Here is an 18,680-nt window from a genome sequence, read left to right as displayed (position 1 = left end):
AAATAATTTGGATGCATTAGAGTGCTTCTCTGAGTGGGAACAGTTTTATTTTACCGAATTTGAAGGGAAAGTTGAGCCAACACCCAGTTCTTCAACTTGCTTTTCAGTCAATGACATGGTCAATGAAGACCTTCAGTCATTCTAATTGTGACAATGTTATTTCATGCCCAATTTGAGACTTCAGATGAGATGTGATAGAGTACTATGACATTATAATCTCCCTATTATGGGAAGTTATTCTCGTACAAATGTATACCATCATTTTTTTTCCAACTAACATTCTTAGAGAGTTGCCTGCAGCAAAGAAGTTAAATCACTTGCCCAGAATAACATAACTAACGTATGTCAGCTGTAGTACTCAAACAGATATCTTCTTAAGTCACAGGAAATCTCTCTATCTTGTACTCAAACATTAGCCTATTAAGAGAAAACTAAAATTCAGAAAATGATAGAAAGGCAAAGAAATAATGTTAAAGGTATAGCAAAGGGAAAGCTCTTGGAAAAAGGAAAAGCAAAAGAATGTTACTTAAAATAAAAATTGGGGGGAAAGGGGAAGGGATATGAAAGAAAGAAAAAGAAAATAAGAAGGAAGGAAAAAAGGAAGAAAAGAAGGATGAAAGGCAGAAAGGAAGGATGAAAGGAAGGAAGAGCAATGGAAGGGAAATTACCAGCATCAAAAATTAAAAGGGGGAATGCACAACCACTGGAGAAGAAATTAGACAATAGCTGGAAACTATATTTTGCTCAACTGTATACCAATAAATTTGACCGTCTTAATGAAAGGAATGACTATTTACAAAAATATAAATTGCCTAGATTAATAGGAGAGGAAATAAAATACTTAAATAACTCCATTTCAGAAAAGGAAATTGAACAAACCAACAATGAACTTCCTAAGAAAAAAATTTCTGGGATCAGATGGACTCACAAGTGAATTCTACCAAACATTTAAAGAACAATTAATTCCAATACTATATAAACTGTATGGGGAAACAGAAAAATAAGGAGTCCTACCAAATTCCTTCTATGATACAAACATGTTGCTGATACCTAAACCTAAACATTATCCATTCATCTGAAATCCCAGAAGAGGCTAAAGCATAGAAAGACTGTAGAACTTTATTTTAGAATTGGGCTCTGATTACCAGGGATGGGGGAGGGGAATGACTGTACGTTTTTTAGAGTTTTTGCCCTGCTGTTTTCACAGTTTACTCCATGAATCTTTAATTTTCACTGTTTCTAGGGTGATATGATAAAAAAGAGAGGTAGTCATTATTACCTTTTTGGTCTGTACCCTAGTCATTATCCAGGTAGAAGCCCTGATCCTTTCAAATCAAGGTCCTAGTGTCCCTCTCTGCCACAGAACTGCTACCACTAGTTAGGGCCTTTGCTTTCTTACTAGTCTGGCACTGTGGCCCTGAACAGGGCAATAAAAATAGTCTTGTGAAATGATGCCTGTTCCTACATTGATTGCTTGAACAGAGGTTCCCTATAGTCTCTTTCTAATTGATTGCTTAATACCTTTACCATCTCTGGGCAATGAGAGCTACCAAAACTACTACTACTGCTACTGTTGTCATGGCTGTCTCCAAGGTCTACAGTTGGTGTTGCAGCTACACTGCATTCCAGGAAAGTCCCCACTCCCCTCATTTTTTTTTGCCTCTCCATTAATTTTAACAATGTCTTTTACAGCTGTGTAGAAGGGAATGTTAACAAAGTTTTGTTTGAATGCTCCCTCTATTACTCCATCTTGGCTCCACTACTTAGAATACAAAATTATTAAAAGAAACCTCAATACTATGTTCATATTTACCTTTCTAAAGTTGCCTGTCACCCTTCCTTAAATATATTATTACTCAGTAAATATCTGCTGAAAGGTGAACATAATGTGAGGGCTTTTCCCAACTTTGTTGTTTTGTTGTTCAGTCATTGCAATGGTGTCTGGATCTTTGTGACCCAATTTGGGGTTTTCATGACAAAGCTACTGAAATAGTTTTAATTTCCTTCTCCACCATATTTTACAGATGAGATAACTGAGGCAAACAGTAATACGTGACTCGCCCAGGGTCACATAGCTAGTAAATGTCTGAGGCCAGATTTGAACCCAGGAAAAAAAAGTCTTCCCAATCCCAGGCTCAGCACTCTATCCACTGTGCCATAGAGCTGCTTTTTTTCCAACTTTATCATTCTTTAATTCCATGATGTTAAAAAATTGTTCTCTTACTGATCCTGTAATTCAGCTAAGAAATTTAGGGAGAATGTCATTATAGAAGAGAGACAGAAAATGTATTCACTCTTTTCTCCTTAAATATTGAAACAACACAAAATATATTGATCTGAAAAGAAAAGGTCATCAGGTTTGGGTTTTTTTTTTTTTTTTGCTGTTTCCTTTCAAGGGAAGGTATTTGTGTAAGAAAAGTCCAAGAGAATCTTGTCTTCCCATTTCAAAATTTTGCCGTCATCCTTGATTAGTGGTAACAGAGGAACTGTCTCACCAGTCAGTCATTTATTTCTAATCATTATCAATAAAATTTTTTGTCTTTCTTCTGTGAATCTCATCTTTATAACTCTCACATATTTTCTTTAATTTTACTGACATTTTAGTTTGTAGCTAACATCACAAGGAGGTTTTCTCATACCATTTTGCCCCACTAGTAATTGGAGTTAAATTAGCTATGGGATTAAAAATCAAAATTCACGATTCCATTTTAAATGAGAATATTGAAATTATGAGATTTTTTTCAGATCAAAGTTTTGAAGACCAAGACATTTGTCAAACAGGAATAGGCAGGATATATTAAGTGGAGAATGAATTAGCCCTTCAACTATAATTCGCTGCTTAAATACATTTAATTCAACAAGTTAATAAATATTTATTAAGTGCATAAATTGGCAAGTGTGTAATATGGTGGGAGTACAAAGACAGAACATGGTATGATGTTTGCCCTCCTGGAACTTATATTCTACTGGGGACAAGGTAGAGAAACTGTAGGTACACAAGGAATAAAATAAAATGTGTGTATGTATGCGTATGCACACATGTATTTATTTGCACACCCACACCTATATATGTATATACACACATACATAAAGTATACAGACAGACAGACAGACACACACACACACACATACACTTTCAAGAGGACTAAGTACAGTGAACCGGAGGGCAAATTTTATGAGGTCTGGAAAACACCTTCTTTAATGAATGAACAGATCTGACTTGAAGAAACATTAACATGTGGATCAACTTTTAAATTCTAGGGTGTCCTAAGACTTTTAATTCAGTTTTAAGCTATTAGAGTTTATTCAACTTTATAAAAATCTAAGTTTTCATAACATTAAACTTCTCTAGGAGTTTTGGGATATTGTTATATACTGGAGCTGGAAGAGCATTGTTTGTGTGTGCATGTGTGTGTATGTGTATATGTATATATGTGTAGGTCTGTATATACATGTGTGTATATATGTATAATTTGTGTGTATATAAATAAATAAATTTGTCAATATGTATAGTTTTCATGTATAAATTTAATTTGTATATATATATATATATATTTATATAATTTGTGTGTGTGTGGAAGATGGGAACAATTTCTTCCAATAGCAATGAAGATAGCTAAAGCAGGTACTGTGGAGAACTTAAAGCTTGGTTAGACATCAAAGATGCCAAAGTTGTCCGCTACATCTCAAGCCATCTCGACCCATCTCAGCTTTGTCTTGCCCTGGATTCCTGTGACTGGAAGAGAGAAAGGCTGATAACTTCCTGCAACTTTGCCCCATTTAATCCAATTTATGCATGAGTCATAAGACATCACTCATAGCATTTTACCATATTCACCAACTCAAAGTCCTGCAGTGGAAGACAAGTGACAAAGCAGTAGATACAGATACATTGGGAGCTGTAGTCACCATCCTACACATAGGAAGCCCAGGCAATAGGATAGTCTTACTGGACTGAAGCAGCAGTGGGATTCAGCAGCCTCTTCAGTGTTTGAGCTGCCTTTCAAAGGATCACATTGCTCACCTCTTGGCATGAACAAGGAGCTAAAAAATGTGCCCTAAAAATCATCTGCTTCACCCAACCCAGGCTTGCTTGTCAGAACAGGCAAGGATCTACCTTACAGTAGAAACACAAAAAATCACGAAATTGTTTGCAAAGACCATTCCACTCATCATAAGTACAAAGAATGTATGCATTCTTATGGACAACATGAAATCCAGGGGATCTGAAAGATAAGCTGCTTTGTGTGGGATAACTCATAAGATAGTATTTCCAAATACCAGCACTTAGTGAAACAAAGCTAGCAAATGAAGGCCAGGCTACCAAAGTTGGAGCTGGATATGCATTTTTTCTGGAGTAGCTACAGTAATGAGAAACACCTTGAAGCTCTTATAAATTTTCCAATCAAAATTAATCTGGTTAACAGGCTTATATACCTACCAAAAGGAATGATAGTATACATTTCTTTTTCCTGTTTTTGAATATCAGTCTTCCTAGCATCTTTCTAGCAGTAGTCCAATGACTACATCTGGAAAAGTCCACTTTTAAAATTAAGATTGGTGCCTCAGATATATATTGAATAGTCTCAGTTAGATGGGTGGGGTCATTACTATTCTCAAGGCAACATTTTTGCTTTGTTTTTTCCCCCTTCCTCTAGTCCCTTCCCCAAGAAGCCTACAATTAAATGCAGTTAGATAGATGACAGATAGATAGATAGATAGATAGATAGATAGATAGATAGATAGATAGATAGATGATAGATGATAGATAGATGTATATGTGTATGTACATGTGTGGTGTGTAGATACATATATACACAGAGAAATGCACATATACAAATACATATATAAAACCTACATACAGGTACATATACTTAGATATCTATAATCATGCTCATATATAGACACAAACATTCATATACATACATATATACATGTATACACATATACATACACACACATATATGACTGTACTATTCTTGTTTGTCCTTTGTTTCTCTGAGAGTGGATAACATCTTCCTTTTTAAGTTCAAGTCTTTCCATATTTATTCAAGTCCAACAACTTATCATTTCCAACATCATAGTAATATTCCAACCATATAGGATCTAGTTATTTTAAATAGTCTAAAACAATATTGATTAATACGGCTGATACTTTGTAGTTTTCCTACTTTTCTCTTTTGATTAAACCTATGCTAGCATTAACTTCATCTAAGATCATGATTACTAAGCACTGCTTTTTTTCCCCTAATAAATTCTAGTCCTGGGGCGGCCAGGTGGTGCAGTAAGAGCACCAGCCCCAGTGTCGGGAGACCTGGGATAAGTTATGGCCTCTAATACTCAGCACCCACACAAAAATAATAATAACTGGCCGTGTAACCTTGAGCAAGTTACTTAACCCCAATTGCTTAAAAAAAATTCTAGTCCTAATCTTTATTTTATGTTTGTGTATGTCTCCTATTTCACATCCCTCCGGATTCCTCTACTATATTTCTACCCTAGCCCTCCTATTACTTAACCTACCTTGTCACCAAAGATACCTCCCTTATCCTCTCCCCACATCCTGAGTACCTTTCCCTATCCTCTTCCCCCTCCCTCTCTCCTTTTATTTTTTTCTGAAATTAGAAGACTTTTATGCTCTTCTAGAAGTGTACATATTGTTCTCTTTAATCCATTCCCTTTGAGAGTAGGGCTCCATATCTACCAACACTCCTCCGGTATCTAATTCCTCTGTGTCAGTTCTTCCTCTCCCACCTTATTTGAATAAAATAAATACTCTTTCTGCCTTTTCTCAGACATTTTACTTTCTAGTATTGTATCATTTTTAGCTCTACCCCAATCTTTCTTTTGGACTATTCAATTACTAATAGCAATCACAAACATATGGTTTACATTTCCTCATATAAAACGTAAAAATTGTCCATATTGGTTTCCTTGTAATTAGTTTTTGATGTTTACCTTATATTTATCTTGGATTTTATACGTCAAATTTTCTATTGATTTCAGGTCTTCTGTGACAAAATCCTGAAAGTCTAGCAATTCACTGAATGTCTTTTTTTCAGGATTATGATTAAATTGGCTGGATATGATTTTTTCACTTACAACCTCAGTTCTTTTGATTTTCACTATATAATGTTCCAAGACCTGTGGTCTTTTAGTGTTGCCACTGCCATGTCTTTTGTGATTCTAATTGTTGCTCCTTCATTTTATTTTCCTGTTGCCCATAACATTTTCTTCTTGAGCTGGGTGTTTCAGAATCTAGCTATGACATTCCTGTAGGCTTTTCCTATAGGATCTCTTTCAGGTGATAATTGGTGGATTTTTTTTTTTCTATTTCTACTTTCCTTTCTTGGTCTAACACTTCAGGGAATTTTCTTTAAGTATTTTTTATATTATTGTATCACAATTATTTTTTATTGTAGCTTTCATGTAGTTCAATATATTTTTTTTAATTTTCTCATCTTAATCTGTCCTCCAGATCAGTTTTTAAAATAAGATGTTTCTCATTCTTTTCTATTTTTTAATTCTTTATATTTTATTTTCATAAAATTCTTGGTCTCTTATAACTTCACCAGCTTCCCTTTGCCCAATTCTAATTTTCAAAGGGTTGTGTTCTTCCTTAACATTCTGGATTTCCTTTTTCAGTTGGTTGACTTTATTTTCAAAATCTTTTTATTTTTCTTGGATTGTTTATATTCTTTTTAATTTTTTCCTCAATCTCTCATTTCATTTTAAAATATTTTTAACTTCTATGAATTCTTATCGGGTTGATGACAATTTGATGTTACTCTTTTGGGAATAAGAAACTTTTTTGCTTCCATTTCCTCCTCTGAAGAGGAAATCTGATCTTCTCTTCCCACAGGAGCTTTCCGTTGCTGGGTTTTTTCTCTTTTGCCTGATTTTTTTTGTTTTTTAATTTGTAACAGTTCATTATTATAATCACCTCTATTACTTATACTACATACTGAGATATGCTTGGGGTCACAGTTGTATAAAGCTAAAAAAGACTCTAAGAAGTATACTAAACAACTAAACTCTCTGGTAATTTTTGTTGTTACCACTGTTGCTATTGTTTTATGGATGATGCCAAATCTAAGAAACCAATATTCATTTGGCAAAGGAAAAGCATATTCTGATCATTTTCGAAACCTAGCTATGAATCTTCATCTCTAAGTAACACTTATTACAGAGTATCTTCAAGGTGTTTATTCAGCTGCCAAATTTTGCTGCAAAAGGTGCCAAAATCAAAGTCATTTCTTCTACAAATAATGTCTGCTATACAACTTCAACTTTGTCCACATTTCTTTCATCCAAATTATCAAATAATCAGAAAGCTACATATAACTTCATTGTTTTATGACTATAGATAGATGTTTTTATTTCATCTCAAAACTGATCATATATTTTGATCATTGATCAATTGGGGAATAGCTCTTATAATTATAAATTTGACTGAGGTCTCCATATATTTGAAAATGAGGCCTTTATCAAAGAAAGTTGTTTCATTTTTTTCAGTTACTATTGCTATGTCTATGTATAGATTAGGCCATAGTATCTTCAATTTTTCTCAGCAGTTTTTTGCCAAATAGTGAATGTTATCCCAGAAGCTGGAGTCTTTCAGTTTATCAAACAGTAGATTGCTATACTCATTGACTACTGTGTCTTGTGTAAATAACCTATTCCACTAATTCACCACTCACTGTATTTTTTAGCCAGTACTAAGTGGTTTTGATGATTGCTGATTTTTAATGCAATTTAAGATCTGGTATGACTGGCCACCTTCCCTTGTCTTTCTTTTCATTAATTTCTTTGATATTCTGGAATTTATGTTCTTCCAGATGAATTTTATTACTTTTCCTAGCTCTATAAAATCTTTTTCTTGTAAGTTGAGTAGCATGGCCCTGAATAAGTAAATTAATTTAGGTAGAGTTGTCATTTTTATTACATCAGCTCAGTCTACCCACCAGCAACTGATTTTTTTCCCCAATATTTAAAATCTGACTTTATTTATATGAAAAGTGTGACACAAATATGTGCTCATATAGCTCTTGGGTTTTTTTTGGCATTTAGACTCCCACATATTTTTTTTGATGTCTAGAGTACATTTAAATGGAATTTCTCTTTCTATCCCTTGTTGTTTGCCTTTGTTAGTAATTTATAGAAAAGTCAATGATTTGTGTGGGTTTATTTTATATCTTACATCTATGCTAAAGTTGTTTATTATTTTAAATATTTTTATACTTGGACCTCTAGAATTCTTTAAGTATATGATGAAATCATCAGCAAAGAATGATAGCTTTGTTTTCTCTTTGCCTATTCTAATTTCTTTTTGTTCTGTTATTGCTAAAGCTAACATTTCTAATACCATATTGAATAACAGTGCTGATAATGGAAATCTTTCGTTCACTGCTGATCTTATTGGAAATGCTTCTAGCTTAGCCTCTTTGCATATAATGTTTGTAGAAGGTTTTAGGTATAAACTACTTATCATTTTGTGGAAGATTGCATTTACTGCTATGCTGATTAGTGTTTTTAATAGGAATGGGTGTTGTATTTTATCAAAAGCTTTTTATATATCTATTGACATAATCAAAGGTTTTCTGTTATTTTTTTGCTGACATGGTCATTTATACTGAGAGTTTTCCAAATATTAAAACCAGTCTTGTATTGCTGGTATACGTTTTACCTGGTCATAGTGTATTATACTCATGATAAGTTGCTTTAATTTTTGATAATATTTTATTTATTGTTTTTCATCTCTAGTCATTAGGGTAATTGGTCTATAATTTTGTTTCCCCTTTTATATAACAGCACCCTATTTTTATCATTAAAAGAATTTGGTAGGATTCCTTCTTTGCCTGTTTTCCCACATAGCCAATCTTCTGTTAATCTGGGCAATTTATATTTCTGTAACTATTCATCCATTTCACTAAGATTATCAAATTTATTAGCAGTCAGCTGGGCAAAATAGGTCCCAACCATTTTTAAAATTTCTTCTTCATTGGTGGTGAATTCACTCTTTTCACTTTTGATACTGCAATTTGATTACCTTCCTTCCTTTTAATCAAAATAACCAAAGTTTATCTATTTTTTCACAAAACCAGTTCTTAATTTTATTTATCAGTTCAATAGTTTTCTTAATTTCAATTTTACTACTCTTCCCTTTAGTTTTCTGTATGTTTAAATTGGTATTTAATTGGAGATTTTAATCTGTTCCTTTTCTTGCTTTTGTAGTTATATGCTGAATTCATTGATCTCTTCTTTCTCTATTTTTTATGTAAGTTTTTAGAGATATAAAACTTCCCCAAGAACCACTTTCACTGCATCCCACAAGTTTTGGTATACTGTTTCATCAGTGTCATTCTCTTGGGTGAAGTTATTATTTCTATGATTTTTTGTTTGACCAACTTATTCTTTAGGATTAGGTTATTTAGTTTGCAAGTAATTTTTCATCTATGTTTCCATGGCCCTTTATTGTATGTAATTTTTTATTGCATCATGATCTGAAAAAAGATGCATTTAATATTTCTACCTTTCTGCACTGGATTAGGAGTTTTTAATTACCTAATTCATGGTCCATTTTTATGCAGATGCCATGTACCACTGAGAAAAAAGGCATTTTTCCAGAGGTCTACCATATATAAGGTTTCTAAAATGCAATTCTCTTCCATAACTCCTCTCTTGTTCATTTTGAGGTTAGATTTATCAAGTTCAGAGAGGGGGTGGTGAGGTCCCCAGTAGTATAGTTTAGTTGTTCATTTCTTCCTGAAATTTAACTTATATAAGAATTTTGATGCTATACTGTTTGCTGCATATATATTTAGTAATGATACTTCTTCAATGTCTATGGTACTATTAATTCATTCATTCCTTTATTTCTTTATTTTAGATTTTGCTTTTTGGAGGGGGGAAGGTAGGGCAATTGGGGTGAAGTGACTTGCCCAAGGTCACATGGTTAGTTTTGTGGTAAGTGTCTGTGGCCAGATTTGAACTCAGGTTCTCCTGACTCAAGGGCTGGTGCTCTATTCACTGCACCACCTAGGCACCCCTATGGTACCTTTTTGCAAGATGTGGATAGATACCTTCCTTACTTCTTTTAATTAGATCTCTTTTGCTTTTGCTTTGTCTGAGATCAGGATTGCTACTCCTGCTTTTTTTTTTTTTTTTTGCTTACTTCTCCTTGCCCAATTCTGATTTTCAAGGAGTCATTTTCTTCCTTAAGATTCCAAATCTCCATTTCTGATTGGATGACTTTTTTGTCATAATCTTCTTGTTTTTCTTGTATTATTCTTATTTTTGTTTTTAATTTTTCCTACATATCTCTCATTTGATTTTTAAATTCCCCTTTAAGTTTTTCAATGAATGCTGTTTGGACAGATAACCACTTGGCATTACTCTTCAGGGCAGAAGACGTTTTCTTTGCCTCAGTATGCTCCTCTGAAGATCCTTGGTCTTCTCTGTTCCTATAGAAGCTCTTTCTGGTGGGACTTTTTCTCCTTTGCTTGTGGATTTTTTGAGTAATAGTTTGGTTTTTCTAATCACCTTAGTCTTGGGGTTTGGGGGATGGTGCCTCTGACCTCTGATCCTTTTCCGTTTCCCCATCTGACCTTGAATTCAAACTGAGACTTCTAGCTTTCTATAAGTGCCCTCAGCCAGTGGTATCCTCCCCTCACTGCTTCTGCAAGTACATTCTGATTCCTTCTCACTCCCTCTACTCTCTATAGCACAGCTGGCTCTGGTCTTCCTTGTCAGCACAGGTTCCCTATATCTCACCCAATTCCCCTCATTGTCAGGGGAAAAAAAGTTACAGTGACAGGACTGGAGCAGCTTCTCAACTGAGCTAATTCAAGGGCTTGCTGCTTGTTGTTTAAGCAGCTTACTGTTTCTTGTTAAAGTGGACCCTAGCCTAGAGGTGCTCACTCTTCACAGGGAGAAAATCTAGTTCTGAGATTTTTCTTCAATCTTCTAGGATTTTCCCAAGAGGGCCCCTGTTCTGTCCCTACTCTTATTTATTTTTGCAGCTCTATATTCACCCTGAGGTGCTATTTTACCTCTTTTGTGGAGGTAAATCTTGAGAGCTTGAAACTTTCTGATGTATTCTGCCATCTTCCAAGAAACTTCTCCACTAATACAGTTTTGCTGTCTATTTCTTCCTAAAACTCTCTAAATTTCTCCTCTATGAATTTGGATACTATACCACTCGATGCACATATTTTTACTATTGATATTACTTCATTGTCTATCATAACTTTTAGCAAAATGTAGTTTCCTTCCTTAGCTCTTTTAATTAGATATATTTTTGCTTTACATTGCTATAGATCAGGATTGTTACCTTTTTATTACTTCAGTTTGCACATAACATACTCTGTGCCAGCCTTTTATGTTTAATCTGTGAATATATCTCTGCTTGAAATGTGTTTCTTGTAAACAACATATGGTAAGAATCTGTTTTGTAATCCACTCTGCTAACTGCTTCCATTTTATGAAAGAGTTCTTCCTATTCACATTCATAGTTATAACTACTTTTTTTCACCCTTTTCATCTACCCCCTCTTTTATACTGTTATCTCTCCTTTTATCTTTTCCCTCCTTACTAATGTTTTGCTTCTGACCATATTCCTTAATCTCCCCTCCCTTCCATCAGTTCCCTTCCCTTTTCTTTCCCCTTTCCCTTTCTACTTCTTCCCTCTATTCTTCCCTGCCTTCTATCCACCTCCTCCTTTTTTCCCCTTTCCATTCCTATTTCCCTTTATGGTGTGATAGGTTTCTATAATCAACTCAATGTGTATGTTACTACATTTTGCCAAATCTGTTGTAAGGTTCAAACAAGGCTCACTGCCCTCCCTTCTTTCCCTCTATTCTGTTTCCCTTCCCCTTCCCTCTCCTCCCAGTACAATCCTTTTTGTTTTTTACCCTTTAATTAGTTATCTTTACCACCACATCAAGTTCAATTTATTCTCACACCCTCTATGTATCCCCCTTCTAAATGCCATAATAAAGGTGCCATTCTCACGGGTTTCAAGTATTGTCATTCCATGTAGGGATGTAAAGAGTTTCACCTTACTGAATAACATCTTTTTGTTATTCCCTGTTTATCCTGTTATACCTTTCTTGACCCTTGTATTTGAAGATTAAATTTTCTGTTGAGTTCTGTTTTATTTTTTTTAAATCAGGAATTATTGGAAGTCCCCTATTTCATTGAATATCCAACTTTTCCCCTGAAGGATTATACTCAATTTTGCTGCATAGTTGACTCTTGGTTGTAATTCAAGTTCCTTTGCCTTATGGAATATCATATTCTAGGTCCTGTAATCCTTTAATCTACAAAGTGCTAAAACCTGTGTAATCCTGACTGTGGTTCCATATTTAAATTGTTTCCTTCTGTATGCTTGCTGCATTTTTTCCTTGATCTTATATTTCTGGAATTTGACTACTATATTCCTTGGAGTTTTTATTTTCAGGTCTCTTTTTGCAGTTGATAGGCAGATCCTTTCAATGGTTGTTTTACCTCTGATTCTAGGGCCTAAGGGCAGTTTTCCTTGACAATCTCTTGAAAAATGCTGTTCAGGCTTTCTTTTTTATTATTATGGCTTTCAGGTAGACCAACAATTCTTAAATTCCCCCTCCTAAATCTGTATTCCAGGGCAGTTGCTTTTTCAATGAGATATTTACATTCTCTTTTTTTATATATACTTTTAGTTTTGTTTGACTGATTCTTGATGTCTCATGGAGTTCCTAGCTTCCACTTGCTCATTTCTCTTTTTTAACAAATTGTTTCCTTCAGCTCCTTTTCCATTTGACCACTTCCACATTTCTAGTACTTATTTTCTTCAGTGGAATTTTTTCATTAAGTCAATTGTTTTTTTTTTTTAAGTAATTTTTTTCTACCTTCAATTTTTGTCCTTTTTCCAAGATGTTGATTCTCTCTTGTATACCTCTTATTTCTTTCCCCAATATTTCTTCTACCTCTCTTATTTGAATTTTACCTTCCTTTGTGATCTCTTCCAAGGAGGTTTTTTGGACTTGAGACCAGTTCATATTCCCCTTTGAGATTTCGAATTTGTGTGTAATGTCAATGTTGTTCTCTTCTGAGTGTATGTTTTGATCTACCCTGTCACTATATTCATTCTATAGAGTTACTGTTCTTTTTGGCTTTTTTCTCATTTTGTTTGCCTTTTTTGTGGCTTTTAAAGTTGAGCTCCCCTGCTCAATCACAGGGGGTACTTTTATAAGCTATTTTAGCTGAGATAAAAGGGCCTAATCACTGGCTTTGTGCCCTGGGACCTCAGGTGCCAGCTGCTGGAGGCTGTAGGTGTTTGCCAACTTAGCTAGTGCTGATGTGAGGTCCTAGTAGTGGTGTCTTGTGGGTGCTGAGGCCAGGTGAGGTTTTTCTGCATTTCCCTGGGACTGTATTGACACTGACACAGGTTGGGCCCTGCTGCTGGGATAGACTAGTTCTTCACCCTCTCTTTTTAATACATTCCTTTAAACCTTAAGATGCAGGTGCCATTTCATATGATGTCATTCCTGATTTGGAAAGTTCTTAGTACTTAATGTAAATTATACACACATATATGTTTATACTTGTTATAAAAATGTTGACCATTTACTCCTCTAGGGTCAAGACTTTTTTTTTACTCTCCCTATAGTGTCTTTTACAGAATGGATATTTAATAGAGGTTTATTAAATAAATAAAATTTTGCAGATGGGTTCTTGTCTGTGTTATTATTGGAATATAAGGTCTTTTATGTCCTTTTACATTCTGACATTCTATGGAAACTAGAATGATTATTAAAAGAGATAGAAATACTGGGATAGAAACAGATACGAGCTATTTACAAAAGTCTTTGAAGTATATTCAAGGAAATATCATATACTAAATCTCGAGCACTGAGAATAAAATAAATTGAAATAGAGATTTATATTAAACATAAAAACTTTCTTAATTGAAAAGGTTAAAATTCAAAATGGGCTACCAAAGTATATTGTATTATCTCCTTCCCTTAACAAGAAATAGCTCGCATTTACATCATACTTTGGGGATACAATGTGTTTTTCAACTCATTCATGTTAAGTATTGTGAATAATTTTATTATCCTTTTTGAATGAAGAAATAGGATAGTCAGTAACCTATATAAGGAACAAAAGGGACAATATTTATAAAGTACATAGCAAAATGCCTCTTATATAGAAAGTGTCACACAAATGCTAACTTTTTACTACTACTAGTACTACTACTACTATTATTATTCCTTACTAAACAATCACTCTTCTTACAAAACTCATGATCCCTCCTCCATACACAGTCTGGATCTGAGAATCAGTACTTGGCGAGAAAATATCCAGTAGACACCTATTTTAAGCCCTACAGAATGTCTCTCCCTTTCCCTTTTCCTTTCCATGAGTCCGGGACCTTTTCTTCCACTGATAAGTCACCTATACCTTTCAGTTCCTGTGCTCTTTTTTCATCACATTTCCTTAGTAAGTAAAACTTTCCCCAGCATTCTCAAATATCCCTGACTTTCTTCTTTAGCATAACTGAGCTAGAAAATAAAATGTTTTTTTTCTTAGATTCACTAATCAAGATTCATTTATTTTTGGATCTCTCTGGAGGTGATATGGCACTTTTTGGTTGCAAGTTCTTCTGTTCTACCATTTGTCCTCCAAACTAAGTTCTTTGAGTGGTTACATATCCCCACCTGGAGTTTCCATATTTTTCCTGAGATAGATATAAGCATTATAATAAATTCCATAAAGTTGAAAATAAAAATGAGAAAATAATAGTAATGCATTTAAATTCATCAATCTTGAACTAACTAAACAAGTAAATACTTGTTAATGGAAAAAATAAAGACAATAGAAATTATATCAAAATTGAATTTTAATAATTTTGTATGGCTATTTAACTAATAAAAATCAATTGTCTCAAGAAAGCAAAATAGGACAAATAAATTATTTAGCAAGAGAATACTTGAAATATTTGTCAAAAGAGATGTGGTATACAATTGAACAGTTATCATTCCCCACATGCATTTGTGGGATATTTCTGATAAGAAGTGTTACTTCGGCACATTGTGAAAAGATCAAATGATTTCTATCATAAGCTGTAGATCTCCTGACTCTATTCCTTAATTGACATCTTTTTCCCCAGTTACATGAAAAAACAAATTTTAAAATTCATTTAAAAATTTTTTTAGTTTCAAATTCTATGCCACCCTCCCTCCACTGCTCTCCTCATTGAAAGAACAAGCAAAATGACATGGGTGATTCACATGTTGTCATGCAAAACATATTTCCATTGTAGTCATACTGCAAAAGAAAATACTGACCCAAACAAAGAAAGAAAAATACACTTTAATCTGTAGACAGAGTCCATCAGAGTCTGTAGTCAGACTCCATTTTTCATCATAAGTCTTTATGGAACTTTCATGGACCACTGAATTGTTGATAATAGCTAAGTCATTGACAGATAATCATCATAAAACATTACTGTTACTATATGCAATGTTATCTTAGTTCTGTTCATTTCACTTTCCATCAGTTCAGGTAAGACTGTCCAGGCTTTCTGCAAGAATCCTACTCATTATGTTTTATATTGCACAATAGTATTCCATCACAATCAGATACAGCAGCTTATTCAGTGATTCTCTAATAGGTGGATATCCTCTCAATTTCTAGTTCTTTGCTACCACAAAAAGAAATGCTACAAATATTTTTCTACATATAGATCCTTTTCCTTTTTGCTTTGCTTTCTTTGGGATACAAACCTACTAGTGGTATTGCCCGTTCAAAGGGTATACATAGTTTTATAGTCCTTTGGGAATAGTTCCAAATTGCTTTACAGGATTGTTGAATCAATATAATCACCTCACCAACAGTGCATTACTATCTCAATTTTCCTATGTAGCTTCCAACATTTGTCATTTACCATTTTCTGTCATAATAGCCAATCTGATATGTGTGTGGTATACAAATGCTAACTTTTATTTTTAGTATTATTATTATTCCTTACTACCTCACAGTTATTTTAATTTACATTTCTCTCAACAATAGTGATTTAGGGCATTTTTAAAAATATGACTTTAGATAGCTTCGATTACTTTGCCTGAAAACTTTCTGTTCATATCATTCAACCATTAAACAAGAAATGGCTTGCTTTTATTTCTACAGATTTGACTCAATTCTCACTTTATATTTAAATATAAGAAATGAATTCTTTATCAGAGAAATTTGTCGTCTTTTTCACAGTTATTATTAATAAGTATGCATTTCCCATATATATAAATATTTGCTTTTTGGAGGGAAATTGGGGTTAAGCGTCTTACCCAAGGTCACATGGCAAGTTTTTGTGTTAAGTGTCTGAGGCCAAATTTGAACTCAGGTCCTCCTTTCTCCAGGGCCTGTATTCTATTCATTGCACTCCCTAGCTGCTACCCCCCCCCCCCACTCCCATCCTATTTTCACTCTGTTTATCCTACTCTCACTCTACTTTCACTCTGATCATTTTTAAGTGTTTTGGATCTGATTTTTATCTTCCTCTGTCTACCCTTCCTTCTATTAGCTCCTTTCCATTCTCTTATTCCCTTCCCCTCCTGCTTTTCTATTTTTAAAGATAGATTTCTATGCCAAACAGATTGTTTATTATCTCCTTTTTGAGCCAATTCCAAGAGAATAAGTTTCATGAGCTGCCCTTACAACTGCAATCTTCCTCTTCACTATGAAAAACTCTCATCCCTTTTTTTTCTGTCATATAATATACCGCATTCTATGTCTCCTTTCCCCCTTCTCCCAATGCAACCCTCCTTCTCACCCCTTAAATTTATTTTAAGATCATTTTCCCATTATATTCAAGTCACATCCATGCCCTCTGTCTATGTATACTTCCTCTAACTGCCCTAATAATGAAAAGGTTTTTAAGAATTACAAGTATCATCTTCCCACGAAGACAAGTAAACAGTTTAATCTCAGTGAATATTTAATGATTTCTTTCCTGTTTCCCTTTTTCTTTCTTGAGTCTTGTGTTTGAAAGTCAAAGTTACTTTTCCAGCTTTTGTATTTTCTTCAGGAATACTTGAAAGCCATCTACTTCACTGAATATCCATTTTCCCCCTGAAAGATTGTAGTCAAATTTGCTGGGTAGGTGAGTCTTGCTTATATTCCTAACTCTTTTGCCCTCTGTTATATCATATCGCAAGATCTCTAATCATTTAACATAGATACTGCTAAATCTTATGCTTTCCTGACTGTTGCTCCATGATATTTGGATTGTTTCTTTTTCACTGCTCTTTTGTCCTTGACCTAGGAGCTCTTGAATTTGTCTATAATATTCCTGGGAGTTTTATGATACTTTTAGTAGGTGAAAAGAGTATTCTTTCAATTGCTATTATATTCTCTGGTTTTAGAAATTCAGAGACTTTTGTTTTATAATTTCTTACAAGATGACATATAGGCTATATTTGGATCATGGCTTTCAAATTGTCCAATAGCTCTTAAATTATCTCTCCTGAATTTATCTTCCAGGTCACTTTTTTTTTTCATTTTTTTCCAAATGAGGCATTTCACATTTTTTCCAATTTTCATTCTTTTGATTTTATTATATTGTTTCTTGATGTATTTTAAAGTAATTAATTTCCATTTGTCCAATACTAATTTTTAAGAAATCCTTTTTTCTTGACTCAACTTGTATAACTCCATATTCATTTGAACAATTCTACTTTTTAAGTGCTTTTCTTCAGTTAATTTTTGCATATCTTGTTTTTTTTGCATTTGGTAAACTTTGCTTTTCAAGGCATTATTCTCTTCATTATATTTTTGTGCCTATTTTACCACTTGGTCTATTCTGTCTTTGAAGGTGTTATTTTCTACAGTTTTTTTTTTTCTATTTCCTTTACCAAGCTGTTAACTATTTTTTTTCATGATTTTCTTTGATCACTTTCATTTCTTTTCCCAATTTTTCTCCTATCTCTCACACTTGTTTTTTTTTAATCATTTTTAGGCTCATCCATGGCCTGAAACCAATTCATATTTTTCTTTGAGGCTTTGGATCTAGCAGTTTGATGTTATTGTCTTCTTAGTTTGTATTTCGATCTTCCCTGTCCCCGTAGTAAGTTTTGTAGTCAGAATACTTTGCGGCTACTTGCTTATTTTCTAGACTATTTTTTGACTTTTAACTCTATGTTGAAATGGGGTTGTGCTTTTGAATTGGATGGAGCTGTGTTTCAAGATTCAGGTGTTTAGTATAGCTGTTTTCAGAGATAATTCTGAGGAACTTTAATTATTTGGTTCATCCTAGGTGTACAATCTAAGGCAGAGCATAATAATATAAATAATCCCAAAATTATTTGGCCTACTGTCCCCTTTAAAAAAATAATCAGCACCTTCCCTAAAAATTTACTTTCTTTAGCCCTTTATTATTTTTTTTAATGTTTCATTTCCAAAAAAATAAAAAAAAATATTTTAACCGACACATCTTAAATTTAATAATTTATTGTAAATTTGTTGAATTTTTCCTGTATTGAAATTTTGATGATATAATATTGCATTATGTAACCATATATTATCATATCATAAACAAGTCATTACTTGTACATATTCCTGCTGATACATGCTAGACTTCCAAACAATGTGCAGTATACTCATCTGCCAACACTTGCTTGTTAAGACCTATCATCAGACTTAAC

This window comes from Petaurus breviceps, unplaced genomic scaffold (assembly GCF_028583685.1).
Source record: "Petaurus breviceps papuanus isolate PSGF00001 unplaced genomic scaffold, PetGlider_PUasm1.0 91133, whole genome shotgun sequence".
Lineage (NCBI taxonomy): Eukaryota > Metazoa > Chordata > Mammalia > Diprotodontia > Petauridae > Petaurus > Petaurus breviceps.
The sequence above is the reverse complement of the archived record's forward strand: the minus strand, read 5'-3'. Positions refer to the sequence as shown.